Raw genomic sequence first — 15,540 nt, forward strand, 5'->3', positions numbered from 1 at the left:
AGGTGGCATCCAGGACCAAGGCATAGGAGCCCGAACTCGGCATCACTTCTGGGTGGTCAGCCCTGCTCCAGCTGATGGGATTCTCGGACCAGTGCATGAACTCTGGCGTCTCCGATGCTACTGCATTCACCTCTTGTCGCTGCAGCCGCCTGCTGCGTCGATCATCAGCCATACTGGTAAACACCATGTAGGCTCCGTGCTCTTCAGGCTATTCGTCTTGTACTGCGCCAACTGGCCTGACAGCCGGCTGTTGGGGCGGAGGCGGAGGCGGCTGCCCAACAGGCGGGGGAGGCAGGAGGCCGTCTCCCTTAGCGATCCTGGTGAGCCAGTGGCACTTCCGGGTGGTGTGATTCGACGGCTTCGCGCCGCTATGGAACTTGCAAGGTCCATCCAGGGTCTGCTCATAGGAGAAGGCCGGCAACCAGTTTGGCTTGCCGCCTTTCTGTCGCTTGGGCGGAGGCTGCTCATCTGGCTGCTGGGCTTCAACGGTCGCGACCTGCCGGCTGCTGGAAGCCGGCTGCGGGGCCTTGCGCTTGTGGTCGCCCTGCTGTTGTCGCCGGTTGGCGTCTGCCGCCGGAGTTCTTGGAGCTTGAGGGGCCACTTTGCCAGTTGTGCTGATTTGAAGCTCTGCCTTCATGGAGGAGTCGGCCGTGGCGTACTTGTCTGCTATGATCAGCAGCTCGTCGAGGGTTTCTGGCTCGTCGCAGAGGAGCTTGTGCTTGAGGAGGGTGCCTTCTCTGCACCCGGCTGTGAAGTACTCGATGGCCTGCACCTCGTGCACGCCCTCACAGGAGTTCCGAAGCTCGGCCCAACGCGTGAGGTAATCGCGAGTCGACTCGTCGGGGCCTTGCACGCACAAGGAGAGCTGACGAGGCTTGGGAGGACGCTTGTACGTGCTGGTGAAGTTGCGGACGAATGCTTCGGTGAAGTCGACCCAGCTGTTAATGCTGCGGGGCTTCAGGCTGTTCAGCCATGTCCGGGCCGTGCCCTGGAGCATGAGCGGAACGTACTTTACGGCGACACGCTTTTTGCCGTTTGCTATGCTGACAGCCGTGGAGTAGTCGACTAGCTAGTCTTCCGGCTTCACGGAGCCGGTATACTTGGGCGTGTCTCTTGGGAGCGTGAACCCTCTGGGAAAGGGCTCGTCCCGAATGCGGGGCCCGAAACAAGGCGGACCCAGCTCATCTTCTTCTTCCAGTGCCAAGGATCGATGAAGTCGGTCGATCCGGTGGCGGGCATCATTTTCTCCAACTCCCTCTCGGCGGCCAAGGCGGTCGCCGAGAGTCTGATGGTCAACAGGCGGCGGGGAGACTCGCCTCTCCTTGCGGGGAGGGGCAGGCGGACAGTCGTCCCATCGTTCTACTGCTCTCGGGCGGCCATCTCAGTCGCGCTCTATGGTAATGCGAGTCCGACTGTGGCTGACAACCGGCTCCTTGTCTCTTCTTCCTCGGGCGCCGCCAGTTGGCGTCCGAGACGTCGCGCCTTGATCTCGGTGGAGGTCGTCGTTTGGCCGCTGTGGCGCCTCCGTGCGGCAGACGGCCTCATTCTGTGTGGTGGCCGCGTCGAGGAGCCGCTGGACTCGCTCCATCATGAGGCGGCGTTCTTCGCCCTCGAAATTGTCCAGCTCATCCGCCGCTGCCTGGGCGGCTCAGATGTTCTCCGCTGGTGTAGCGTACACAGGGCGGCTTGCCCCAAACAGGTTGGCGATGGCTACGCCGCGCTGCTGGACCGCGCCAAGGCGGTTGGGTCCTGCCGGGGCCGGCGAACCACCGACGGCGCGATCCATCTCCCGCTGGTAGGCTTCTGACAAGCGCCTCATGCTGGCTAGCTTCTTCGCGCCTTCAACGAGCTGAAGGCGGCACGCCTCCAACGTCTCCGCGTCAGCGTCTTCCGGAATGGGCGCAGTTAGGTCTTGTAGCGCCACGCCGAGTGAGTCGCGCGCTCCTCCGCCGGGGAGCTCGTCATGATTGATGACGAGCACCTCAGTGACGGTGCTTCCATTGCTCTCCGCGCGAGGGAGAGGTTTGTCATAGACCACCACATTGGTGGGGAACGCGTCGAGCGACGCGATGTCGGAGTCGACCAGCATCGGGTCGGTGGAGCCTACGGACTCTAAGTCTACGGCAGGCTCGCCGGAAACGTGGAGCTGATCGAGGAGGCCCGCGAAGAGGCTCTTGGGGCCGCCCGTGCCTGCGTTGGATGCAGGTTCGTCGGAGAGGCGAACCTCGCCGACAAGTTCGGCCAGGTAGCTGGCTGCGCAGGCGATCTCAATGCCGCTTAGCACGTCGGCGCAAACTCCGTCTGGCGTGCCTGGCTGGCTACACTCGCCAGGGAGAAAAAGGGTTCCCGTCCATAACAGGTCTCCGGACGGTGGTGCACCAGGCCCCACGGTGGGCGCCAAATGTCAGGGGTTTGGTGAGACATATGCCAAAGGATGGCTTATCATGGTGGTGGCGAGTAGAACATCGCCGGTGCCTGGAAACGGGATGAGGCGAAGGCATGCACGCCGGCGAATCTTACCTAGCTTCAGGGCTCTCCGGGGAGATAATACCCCTACTGCTGCTCTGCGGGGTCTCCGCATGATCACTATGGCAAAGTGTCTACACGGTTGCTCCTTGAGCTGTTTCTTGGAGGTAGGAGAGGGCAAGGCTAGCTCTCTCCCTTCTATATGATCTGGCCTAGAGCTAATGGGTTCCAACCCTTTGCATGGGTGCCCTGGGGGGTTTATATAGGCCTACCCCCCAGGGGTATAATGGTAATACGGCTGGACGCGGGCCCAGCCATCAGCGCCTCTGGCCTCCGTCTTCCTCGCCGACCGCTAGGGCTCGCCGACTGGCGGGTCCCGCCGACTGGCCTGGTACCGAGCCGACAGGCCGCACCCGCCACGGGCGGGTCTTGCCGGCTGCTGATTACTGTAGCAGTGCTTCTGATGACGCGGGCTTGATCATGGGGGCGTGGCAACAGCCCCACCGCCTGGCGGGCGATCACTATTGCCACTCTCCATCACATCTCGATTAATGGTGTGTGGGCCCCGGGGGAGGGCTTGGCCGACTCCCCGGGGCCGACTCCCGACGGGTCCGACTGGTGGTCCTCTTGCCGTCTCTTGGGGTCTCACTGACTGGTGGGACCCGCTGCCTCTGGGCCGTAGAGACAAGCCATCATGGGTACAGGATTTGACCCTATGGTGCTGATGTCAGGGCCGGTATGGCAACAGTGCCACGCCGCACAGAGATCTTATAGGGTATGGCGTGCTGTGTCCATGCCCGCCCTTGGTAAGGGGCGGGAGTGGGCTTCACTGTAGCCACTTCCCTGCCCCGTCCCTCTTGATGAGGTCATGGGGTTTGTCGGAGTCACAGGCCGACTCCCCAAAGTCGGCTTCTCTTGAAGTCGCCAGTCAGGAGTCGGCTTATCCTTGCAGTCGTCCCTGGGACTCGGCCGCGAGCGGTCAGTCGGCCATCTTGCCATTGACTTCTTGAAGGCGGCTCTTCGTCCTGGGGCCTTGAGGGGCGCAGCCTGCCCCGATGTCCTGAAAGGTTCTGGGGCTCGGGTTGGCCTACCCGTGGCCCATTACTCCGACATGCAACTTTTTTGTGGCACTGCCGTTTAGGTCATATCGGTGTAAAGCGCATGAAGAAACTCCATACTGATGGACTTTTGGAATCACTTGATTATGAATCACTTGGTACTTGCGAACCGTGCCTTATGGTAAGATGACAAAAACACCGTTCTCCGGTACTATGGAGAGAGCAACAGATTTGTTGGAAATCATACATACAGATGTATGTGGTCCGCTGAATGTTGAGGCTCGTGGCGGATATCGTTATTTTCTCACCTTCACAAATGACTTAAGCAGATATGGATATATCTACTTAATGAAACATAAGTCAGAAACATTTGAAAAGTTCAAAGAATTTCAGAGTGAAGTTGAAACTCATCATAACAAGAAAATAAAATTCCTACGATCTGATCGTGGAGGAGAATATTTGAGTTACAAGTTTGGTGTACATTTGAAACAATGCGGAATAGTTTCGCAACTCACGCCACCTAGAACACCACAGCGTAATGGTGTGTCCGAATGTCGTAATTGTACTTTACTAGATATGGTGCGATCTATGATGTCTCTTACTGATTTACCGCTATCGTTTTGGGGTTATGCTTTAGAGACGACCGCATTCACGTTAAATAGGGCACCATCAAAATCCATTGAGACGATGCCTTATGAACTGTGGTTTGGCAAGAAACCAAAGTTGTCGTTTCTGAAAGTTTGGGGCTGCGATGCTTATGTGAAAAAGCTTCAACCTGATAAGCTCGAACCCAAATCGGAGAAATGTGTCTTCATAGGATATCCAAAGGAAACTATTGGATACACCTTCTATCACAGATCCAAAGGAAAGACTTTTGTTGCTAAATTCGGAAACTTTCTAGAGAAGGAGTTTCTCTCGAAAGAAGTGAGTGGGAGGAAAGTAGAACTTGATGAGGTAACTATACCTGCTCCCTTATTGGAAAGTAGTACATCATAGAAACCGGTTTCTGTGACACCTACACCAATTAGTGAGGAAGCTAATGATGATGATCATGAAACTTCAGAACAAGATACTACTGAACCTCGTAGATCAACCAGAGTAAGATCCGCACCAGAGTGGTACGGTAATCCTGTTCTGGAAGTCATGCTACTAGATCATGATGAACCTACGAACTATGAAGAAGCGATGGTGAGCCCAGATTCCGCAAAATGGCTTGAAGCCATGAAATCTGAGATGGGATCCATGTATGAGAACAAAGTGTGGACTTTGGTTGACTTGCCCAAAGATTGGCAAGAAATTGAGAATAAATGGATCTTCAAGAAGAAGACTGACACTGATGGTAATGTTACTGTCTACAAAGCTCGACTTGTCGCAAAAGGTTTTCGACAAGTTCAAGGGATTGACTACGATGAGACCTTCTCACCCTTAGCGATGCTTAAGTCTGTCCGAATCATGTTAGCAATTGCCGCATTTTATGATTATGAAATTTGGCAGATGGATGTCAAAACTGCATTCCTGAATGGATTTCTGGAAGAAGAGTTGTATATGATGCAGCCGGAAGGTTTTGTCGATCCAAAGGGAGCAAACAAAGTGTGCAAGCTCCAGCGATCCATTTATGGACTGGTGCAAGCCTCTCGGAGTTGGAATAAATGCTTTGATAGTGTGATCAAAGCATTTGGTTTTGTACAGACTTTTGGAGAAGCCTGTATTTACAAGAAAGTGAGTGGGAGCTCTGTAGCATTTCTGATATTATATGTAGATGACATATTACTAATCGGAAATGATATAGAATTTCTGGATAGCATAAAGGGCTACTTGAATAAGAGTTTTTCAATGAAAGACCTCGGTGAAGCTGCTTACATATTGGGCATTAAGATCTATAGAGATAGATCAAGACGCTTAATTGGACTTTCACAAAGCACATACCTTGACAAAGTTTTGAAGAAGTTCAAAATGGATCAAGCAAAGAAAGGATTCTTGCCTGTGTTACAAGGTGTGAAATTGAGTAAGACTCAATGCCCGACCAATGCAGAAGATAGAGAGAAAATGAAAGATGTTCCCTATGCTTCAGCCATAGGCTCTATCATGTATGCAATGTTGTGTACCAGACCTGATGTGTGTCTTGCTATAAGTCTAGCAGGGAGGTACCAAACTAATCCAGGAGTGGATCACTGGACAGCGGTCAAGAACATCCTGAAATACCTGAAAAGGACTAAGGATATGTTTCTCATATATGGAGGTGACAAAGAGCTCATCGTAAATGGTTACGTTGATGCAAGCTTTGACACTAATCCAGACAATTCTAAATCGCAAACCGGATACATGTTTACATTAAATGGTGGAGTTGTCAGTTGGTGCAGTTCTAAACAAAGTGTTGTGGCGGGATCTACATGTGAAGCGGAGTACATAGCTGCTTCGGAAGCAGCAAACGAAGGAGTCCGGATGAAGGAGTTCATATCCGATCTAGGTGTCATACCTAGTGCATTGGGTCCAATGAAAATCTTTTGTGACAATACTGGTGCAATTGCCTTGGCAAAGGAATCTAGATTTCACAAGAGAACCAAGCACATCAAGAGACGCTTCAATTCCATCTGGGATCTAGTCCAGGTGGGAGACATAGAGATTTGCAAGATACATACGGATCTGAATGTAGCAGACCCATTGACTAAGCCTCTTCCACAAGCAAAACATGATCAACACCAAAGCTCCATGGGTGTTAGAATCATTACTGTGTAATCTAGATTATTGACTCTAGTGTAAGTGGGAGACTGAAGGAAATATGCCCTAGAGGCAATAATAAAGTTATTATTTTATTTCCTTATATCATGATAAATGTTTATTGTTCATGCTAGAATTGTATTATCCGGAAACATAATACTTGTGTGAATACATAGACAAACTAAACGTCACTAGTATGCCTCTACTTGACTAGCTCGTTAATCAAAGATGGTTATGTTTCCTAACCATAGACATGTGTTGTCATTTGATTAACGGGATCACATTATTAGGAGAATGATGTGATTGACATGACCCATTCCATTAGCTTAGCACCCGATTGTTTAGTATGTTGCTATTGCTTTCTTCATGACTTATACATGTTCCTATGACTATGAGATTATGCAACTCCCGTTTGCCGGACGAATACTTTGTGTGCTACCAAACGTCACAACGTAACTGGGTGATTATAAAGGAGCTCTACAGGTGTCTCCAAAGGTACATGTTGGGTTGGCGTATTTTGAGATTAGGATTTGTCACTCCGATTGTCGGAGAGGTATCTCTGGGCCCTCTCGGTAATGCACATCACATAAGCCTTGCAAGCATTGCAACTAATGAGTTAGCTTTGAGATGATGTATTACGAAACGAGTAAAGAGACTTGCCGGTAACGAGATTGAACTAGGTATTGAGATAGCGACGATCGAATCTCGGGCAAGTAACATACCGATGACAAAGGGAACAAAGTATGTTGTTATGCGGTCCGACCGATAAAGATCTTCGTAGAATATGTAGGAGCCAATATGAGCATCCAGGTTCCGCTATTGGTTATTGACTGGAGACATGTCTTGGTCATGTATACATTGTTCTCGAACCCGTAGGGTCCGCACGCTTAATGTTACGATGATAGTTTCATTATGAGTTTATATATTTTGATGTACCGAAGGAGTTAGGAGTCCAGGATGTGATCACGGACATGACGAGGAGTCTCGAAATGGTCGAGACATAAAGATTTATATATTGGAAGCCTATGTTTGGACATCGGAAGTGTTCCGGGTGAAATCGGCATTTTACCGGAATACTGGGAGGTTACCGGAACCCCCCGGTAACCTAATGGGCCTTAATGGGCCTAGTGGAGGAAGAGGAGAGGAGGCCTAGGGGCTGCCGCGCGCCCCTCCCCCACAGTCCGAATTGGACAGGGAGGGGGCGGTGCCCCCCTTTCCTTTCTTCCCTCTCCTCCTTCCCCCCCAAGTCCAAATCCAACTAGGGAAAGGGAGGGGAGTCCTACTCCCAGTAGGAGTAGGACTCCTCCTGCGCTCCTCCTCCTAGGGCCGGCCGCACCCCCCTTGGCTCCTTTATATACGGGGGCAGGGAGCACCCCTAGAAACACAAGTTGATCTCTAAGATCGTTCTCTTAGCCGTGTGCGGTGCCCCCTTCCACCATAGTCCTCGATAATATTGTAGTGGTGCTTAGGCGAAGCCTTGTGACAGTTGAATATCAAGATCATCACCACGCCGTCGTGCTGACAGAACTCTTCCCCGACACTTTGCTGGATCAGAGTCCGGGGATCGTCATCGAGATGAACGTGTGCTAGAACTCAGAGGTGCCGTAGTTTCGGTGCTTGATCGGTCGGGCCATGAAGACGTACGACTACATCAACCGCGTTGTCATAACGCTTCCGCTGTCGGTCTATGAGGGTACATAGATCACACTCTCCCCTCGCGTTGCTATACATCACCATGATCTTGCGTGTGCGTAGGAAATTTTTTGAAATTACTACGTTCCCCAACACCTAACTCGAGCATCTTTTCCAGTACTGGATTCTCCAAGCCCTCAGGAAGGGGGGCCGAACACCGAATCATCTTTGCCTTTGTTAGCTAGTCCTGGTCAAAGAGCGACTTCTCAGAATGACGTCATGGTAAAAAAAAGATGGTGTGCTCGGTTAAAGGATTACTTACTTGGTCGGCGGTACGGTTGCTGCTCAGGCCCACGTCCTCGGTAGTATCCGGACACTCTATTTGGGGTCCGAAGAATGATTTGTACATCTCCTCATGCGTCAGGCCGAGGAAATTCTGAATAGTACGCAGCCCTTCTGGGTTGAACTCCCACATGCGGAGGGTCCGGCGTTTGCAAGGCTGGACTCGACGAACCAGCATGACTTGCGCCACCATAACCAGACTGAAATCTCCTTCGAAGAGATCGTGAATGCGGCTCTGCAGTATAGGCATGTCCTTGGCTGGACCCCAGCTCAGTCCTCTGCTAATCCATGACATCAGTTGTGGTGGAGGGCCCGAGCGGAAAGCAGGGGCAGCCACCCACTTGGCACTTCTAGGAGCTATGATGTAAAACCACTCTTGTTGCCATAATCCGGACACCTCTGGAAAGGAACCTTTGGGCCACGGAGCTCCTGCTATCTTGCTTATTAATGCGCCTCCACACGCTGCATATTGCCCCTCGACCATCTTCGGCTTCGCGTCAAAGGTCTTGAGCCACATGCCGAAGTGAGGGGTAATGCGGAGGAAGGCCTCACACACGACAATGAATGTCGAGATGTGGAGAAAGGAGTCCTGGGCTAGATCGTGGAAATCTAGCCCGTAATAGAACATCAAACCCCTAACAAAGGGATCCAGGGTGAGGCCTAGACCTCGAAGGAAGTGGGAGATGAACACGATGTTCTCGTTGGGTTGAGGAGTAGGGACGACCTGCCCTCGGGCAGGCAGCCGATGCGAAACCTCGGCGGTCAGGTATCTCGCCTCCCTCAACTTCTTGATATCCTCTTCCGTAACGGAGGACGGCATCCATCGGCCTTGAAGGCTAGGTCCGGACATGATTGAAGGTCCGAAGCACCTGACTTGGGCTTTGGGTATTAGAACTCGAGGCGAGGGAAGGATTCGATTGAGCACGGGAGGGAAAAAAAGTAAAAGCTGTGTCCCTTTATAAAGAGGGTGAATATCAAGCGTCCTCTCTGTAGCCGTTTGGGACTTGCTTATAATCTAGGAGTCCTAGACACGGTTGGGTTACCCATGACCGTATTGATGAGAATCCCGTAATTAGGGGGACACAATCTCTGCTTTGACAAGACGTGTCAAAAAACTACCTCGCGTTATGTGCGGGGCTAGTTAAAGGAAATGGTTCGAATAATCATCGGGCCGTGACGTAATGTCGTGTTGCCACAACAAGTCAGCAAATTGGATTTGTGGAAATATTATTCTCTCTACGGTGGTATGTGGAACTTATTTTGCAGGGTCGGACACTATCCTTATGTTCAAATTCTTCCGTGGTATATTCGGAGGAGGAACCCGCCTTGCAATGCCGAAGACAATACTGCACGCCAGACTCATCGTCATTGAAAGCCTGGTTCAGGGGCCACTGTGGGAGTCCTGGATTAGGGGGTCTCCGGACAGCCGGACTATCTCCATTGGCCGGACTATTAGACTATGAAGATACAGGATTGAAGACTTCGTCTCGTGTCCGGATGGGACTCTACTTGGCGTGGAAGGCAAGCTAGGCAATACGGATATGTGTATCTCTTCTTTTGTAACCGACCTTGTGTAACCTTAACCTCTCCGGTGTCTATATAAACCGGAGGATTTTAGTCCGTAGGACAACATACAATCATACCATAGGCTAGCTTCTAGGGTTTAGCCTCTCCGATCTCGTGGTAGATCTACTCTTGTACTACCCATATCATCAATATTAATCAAGCAGGACGTAATGTTTTACCTCCATCAAGAGGGCCCGAACCTGGGTAAAACATTGTGTCCACTACCTCCTATTACCATCCACCTTAGACGCACAGTTCGGGACCCCCTACCCGACATCCGCCGGTTTTGACACCGACAGTGGCTATGTCATTCAACTTAGTAAGATGTGCCACAACAGTTTCAGTTTCATAACCATGGAAGGGATCATATTCAACCAAAGTAATTAACCTTGGGTCGATAGAGAATTCATAATCCTTACCATCGATAAAGATAGGTGAAGTAACAAACTTAGGATCACATTTCATTCTAGCATTCAGAGATTTTTCTTTATACTTGCATAGTAATTTCTCTAGATCATCTCTATCATTACAAGCAAGAATATCTCTAATTGTTTCTTCACTCATAACATAACCTTCTGGTACCTTAGGCAATTCATATCTAGGAGGGCTAGTTCTAGCAGGTGTTTCAGGAGATTCAGTTTCAAGCTCATCATTAGATTCAACAACATCATGTTGTATAACTCTAGCAATTTGTTTATCAAGAAAATCACCAAGTGGCACATCATCATTATCAAGCAAGGTAGAAGTAGCATCATCAATAACTTGCGACATATCCGAATTAATAGCATGTGGTGGTGTTGCAAGTTTACTTATAATAGAAGGTGAATCTAAAGCAAAACTGGATGGCAGTTCCTTACCTTCCCTCGTCTTTGAGAGAAATATCATAGTCTTAGCATCCTTCAGATTCTTCATAGTGATAATATGATAATAATCCCAAGTGACTCAACAAATATAGCTATGCTCCCCGGCAACGGTGCCAGAAACATGTCTTGATAACCCACAACTATCACTACAAAAAAATACACTTCCGTGATGATACGTGTTTGTCACAGTAGGTCGCTTTTTTGTCGTGCATGTACATCCATGACAAATTTATGACAGAATCAAGATAGTCATACCTGTTCCGTCGTAGAAGTGTTCCATGACATTACCAAAATTATCATCACAGAAGTGTCCACTTCCATGACGATAAATCACGCGTCACAGAAGTGCTTTCGTCAAGGGTGACCGACACGTGGCATCCACCATAACAGAATGCCGTTAAGCTATCGGGTCGGGTTTTGGATCCGATAACCCGTTAACAACCCCGACCAATGGGGATTTTCCACATGTAAAATCATCATTGGCTAGAGGAAACACGTGTCGGCTCATCATTGGGACAGATGTCATCCACTCATTGGACAGGAGGCGCCTATGATAGGTCGACATGTGGCACGGCCCAACAGTAGCCCATTCCAGTGAAAAAGGCCAGCCCAGTAAAAATTAGCAGGCCGGCCCATATAAGGCCTACTTGTGTCAGGTCCATTTAAGTGCACGGCCCATACGAGATGTGCCAATTCGGCCCGTTAAAGATTTGACACCATTGCAGCCCATCGTTAGTTCGAGCCCGTTAACAGCCCGCTATATATTTGGGCTCAATATCGGCCTGATGAGATTTCGGCCTGTTAACGGCCCATTTAATGGATGGGCCAATTTTTAGGATGTACATCTTTCGGCCTTTTAGCGACCCATTTAAATGTTGGGCTAATTTCCGGCCCGGTGTGTCTTTCAGCCTATTGACGGCCCATAAATCTGATGGGCCATTTGTAGTCGGACCTGAGTTTCGGCCTTTTAGCGGCCCATTTAAGTGTTGGGCCAATTTCTGGCCTGGTGTCACTTTCAGCCTGTTGACGGCCCATAAATCAGTTGGGCCAATTGTAGTCAGACCTGAGTTTTGGCCTTTTAGTGACCCATTTAAGTGTTGGGCCAATTCCCGGCCCAGTGTGCCTTTCGGCCTGTTAACGAACCATAAATGAGTTGAGCCATTTGTAGTCGGACCTTAGTTTTGGCCTCTTAACGGCCCATGCCCTTCATGGTCCAATACCATCCTGGTTTCTCTTTCGGCCTGCTAAAGGCCCACAACACAGTTGGGCCGTTTACAATACGACCTGACTTTCGGCCTCTTAGCGGCCCATGCTCTTCATGGTCCAATACAAGCCCACTGTCTCTTCCGGCCTGCTAAAGGCCTACAGTATAGTTGGGCCATATGTAGCCCAAACATAGTAATGGCCTGTTAACGGCCCGTGAAATAAATTGGGGCCACCTATTGCCCGCTTCGATGTCAGCCTATTAACGACCCGGGAGGTAAGAGGGCCGACCATTAACTTTCGGCCTATTAACGGCCCATTAACTTAATGGGCCCACTAAAGTTCGTTCATGTCTTTAGGCCAAATTAGATAATTTGAGCCCATTACAATGAGCAAAGGTACGACATACAGGGAATAACGTTGCACATCCATAATATATTACAGGAAATTACATCCACTGGGCAATCAAAGATTGATGCCAGTGCAAATAAATGAGCAGAACCTAACCATCTACAACGTCACAACCTGCAACCTCAGCACAGATGACGCCCATAAGCATGTGGGCAAGTTCTTGCTGCTTTGCCACACTGTCTCTGAAAACATTGATCAGTTGGTGTGTCGCACGAATCTGCACCTCTAATTCATCCACCATTTCCATCATTGCTTCAGCCATTAATTGGTTCACAAACATACATTTATTCCTTCACATTCGAGACAGAGGATACTGAACAGATTCAGATGGCGATTTTGGCAGGCTTGTATTATTGATAGTGGAGAGTGTCTTGAGCACTACATCATAACATAAATTAGGACGGGAACCAAACAGATTAATCATGAGTTATTGCCATATTACCTGGCCTAGATTTACTGGAAAGAAACAATGGGTTTGCCTTGCTGTTTTCAGAGTTTGTCTTGTTATCTTCAGCAGCCTGCACAAAATTAACACGCTAGCATTGCTATCATTGGCCAAGTCAGATAATAGGAAAGCAACATTGACACAATGAACGTTTGGGCAACTAGCCTACACCAAATTAACACAATATGGCACAGCTATCATCAGCCAGGTAAGGTAATACGAAAGCAACATTGACACAATGAATGAATGGGCAACCAGAGAAGCACTACAATTCAGTAATGTGCATGATATGAGATAGCACATTCATGCAGCTTAGTACGCAAATACCAGGCAGTTTTCCTTACAAAAATCAACATTGGCACATTTAACATTTTGCTACAACTAATTTTAGATCAGATAAAGGTTAGATTCAGGTCGATTAACAAAATACATGCTAATCTAAAAATATAGTGATATACAATAGGTACTTACATCAGCACTGGAGCACAGAGAATTCCCGCAAGATATTTTCCTCGAATACGATCCCAATGGAGGAAGTCTTGTATCGTTTAACCTTATTTTCTAAAAGAGAGACGGGTAAGAAACATGTAGAAAATATGATCAGAATGCTATAAAATTTCATGATGCAAGGATACGCACATGCTTCTTAGAATGGAGTTGACATTCTTTTGCTGGACTGGAGTGGACTAGTTCTTTGGCCACTGGAATCTGCTTATTATCAGTGGGAGTTGGGTTTCTCTGTGCTGGAGCAGTATCTATGAAAAATGGAGTTGGTTTATTATCTCCTAGCGTTTGGATCTTTTGCGAAGACCTGGTTTGTAACCCTTCAGATTCTAACATAGCCGTCTTCCCCTTGCATGCCTTATATAGAAGAACGGTGCTTCAATTATAAAACATGCTATAGAAGAGATGGAATAGGTACTGAAGAATAGAAAGGCATGACATATTGACAAGTATTCCCTCCATCCGGAAATAAATGGATGGGTCTAGGCGTATTTCAGTTCTAGATACATCCAGTTTTATCCATTTCTGCAACATGTAAGCCGGGCGGAGGGAGTATGACGTAAGAGCTAGGGATACGACAGGACAACTTAGTAAAAACACTGAAAACCCACTGCAGAACCAAAGTAATCAAACCCACTGATATGAGATAGTACACTCATGCCGCTCAGGATGCAAAACTACCAGGCAGTTTTCCTTACAAAAATCAACATTGTGGCCTTTAATCATACATTTTGCTACAACTAAATTTAGATCAGATAAAGGTTGGATTCACGCCGATTAACAAAATACATGCTGATGTAAAAATATAGTGATATACAACAGGTACTTACATCTGCATTGGAGTACAAAGAATTCCTGCAAGAATCTTTCCTCACAGACGATACCAGTGCAGAAATTCTTCTATCTGTTAAGCTTATTTTCTAAAAGAGAGATGGGTAAGAAACATGTAGAAAATATGATCAGCATGCTATAAAAGTTCATGATGCAAGGATATGCACACGCTTCTTGGAGTTGAGTTGACATATTTTTGCTGGACTGGAGCGGACTAGTTCTTTGGCCACTGGAATCTGCTTATTATCAGTAGGAGTTGGGTTTCTCTGTGCTGGAGCGGTATCTTTAAAAACTGGAGTTGGTTTATTATCTCCTAGCGTTTGGATCTTTTGCAAAGGCCTTGTTTGTAACCCTTCAGATTCTAACATATTCATCTTCCCCTTGCATGCCTTGTATAGAAGAATGGTGCTTTAATTATAAAACATGCGGCAGCAGAGAGATGGAATAGGTACTGAAGAATATAAAGGCATGACATATTGACATGTATTCCCTCCATCCGGAAAAAAATGGATGGGTCTAGGCGTATTTCAGTTCTAGATACACCCTATTTTATCCATTTCGGCAACATGTAATCCGGACGGAGGGAGTATGGTGTAAGAGCTAGGGATACGACAGGACAACACAACAAAAAACACTAGTTGAATGTAAAACTGTATGTTAGCGGAATACATACAGAAATAACTAAGGCAACATACACGTGTATGATTGGGAAAATAAGATGGCATTGCAACAGAGCACTAGAACAACACTTCAATGTAAAAAAACATGGTATGGTAGACAGATGAAGTACATACTGATGAATAACAATGCATAAGATATTCAGAAGCATGATGTCCAAATTAAGCAGATGGCATTGCGATAGAGTAGAATGACAGTACTTAAATTTGAAAACATGTTATCATGAATGGAATAGGTACTGAAAAACAGGAAGGCATGATATATTTACATGCATGATCAGCATGCTAAGCACATGGCATTATAACAGAGTAGATACACTCCAGGACATTATATGCATGCTGTACCCATATCACAGGCCAAGTTAGAGCAAGGACCTTGTGGAGTGAAGAGGATTCATCATCTTTCTGCAAGTCTTCTGAAGAAATGCCTTTACATGTTCCATCATATTGGGTATCATTAACATCAAGTTTATTGGCCTTTACATTGCTCCATGAGGTTCTTGTGGATATATCAGTGTGTGCAATTATATCTGACATGCATGGAAGACAACTAGTAGTTAGATTTACGTAATGAGTGCCTGTAGGAGACGACATAAATAGTAGGACTGGGGTTAACTAGCAGCAACAGGTCTCATAAACTAAAGGGAGAACACAGATGAAAGCTACAGAATATGTATCGTTTGTACTCGAGATTAACTAGATGGCACACAAAAGTATTAAAGAACAACATAGGAAATACTAGAAGTGGTATAATACTATAATCACCAGCCTGTGGGATAGCATTGGCTGATGGATGATAACTATGGAACAATGTTACCTAAAGA

The sequence above is a fragment of the Triticum aestivum genome, chromosome 6A (assembly GCF_018294505.1).
Source record: "Triticum aestivum cultivar Chinese Spring chromosome 6A, IWGSC CS RefSeq v2.1, whole genome shotgun sequence".
In the NCBI taxonomy this organism is placed as follows: domain Eukaryota; kingdom Viridiplantae; phylum Streptophyta; class Magnoliopsida; order Poales; family Poaceae; genus Triticum; species Triticum aestivum.